The sequence below is a fragment of the Myotis davidii genome, unplaced genomic scaffold (assembly GCF_000327345.1).
Source record: "Myotis davidii unplaced genomic scaffold, ASM32734v1 scaffold332, whole genome shotgun sequence".
NCBI classification, from domain to species: domain Eukaryota; kingdom Metazoa; phylum Chordata; class Mammalia; order Chiroptera; family Vespertilionidae; genus Myotis; species Myotis davidii.
The window spans coordinates 597,321-598,090 of NW_006285779.1; the positions used below are offsets into that span (position 1 = coordinate 597,321).

A 770-nucleotide genomic window follows, 5' to 3' on the forward strand; every position below is an offset into this window, starting at 1 on the left:
AAGTCGTGCATGGGAGGGGGATCCCTCAGTCCGGCCTGCAACCTCTCCAATCCTGGACCCCTTGGGGGATGTCCGACTGCTTGTTTAGGCCCGATCCCACAGTCAGACATCCCGCTCGCAATCCAGGACTGCTGGCTCCTAACCACTCACCTGCCTGCCTGCCTGATTGCCCCTAACTACTCTGCCTGCTGGCCTGCTTGCTCCCAACTGCCCTCCCCTCCTGGCCTGATTGCCCCTAACCGCCTCTGCCTTGGCCCCGCCACCATGGCTTTCCTGGAAGGATGTCTGGAAGGTCTCTGGGAAGGTCTCCTGGTCTAAGTAGCATATTACCCTTTAATTAGTATAGATTTCTCCCTCCCCACCAATTGCTGAACTCCTAGCCATACTTTCCATCCAGAGATCTCATGAAGATGTTGGGCAAATGGTGTATGTAGTTATTATCTCAGATTGAATCACAATATTTCTAAGCCTAATCAAAATAATAGCTATGGTCTGTCAAATGGCAAAAGGTATTGTGTAGGATCGGGCCTAAATCAGCAGTTGGACATCTCTCTTGCAATCTGGAACCGCTGGCTCCTAACTGTTCACCTGCCTGCCTGCCTGATCGTCTCTAACCACTCTGCATGCTGGCCTACTTGCCCCCAATTTTCCACCCCACTGCCCTTCTTGCCCCCAACTGCTGCCCCGTTGCTGGCCTGCTCACCCCCAACGGCCCCACACACCCACCGACCTGATCACTTCCAACTGCCCCCAACTGCCCGCCTGCTGGC

General features: G+C 54.7%; 1 protein-coding gene across 1 annotated transcript in view; it reads right to left on the minus strand.

The window, feature by feature from the left end:
* SORCS3 (sortilin related VPS10 domain containing receptor 3) overlaps positions 1 to 770 on the minus strand; it is a gene marked incomplete at its 5' end in the record, with an annotated part of 527,180 nt that overhangs the window by 57,200 nt on the left and 469,210 nt on the right. The gene's annotated exons all lie outside the window — the stretch shown is intronic.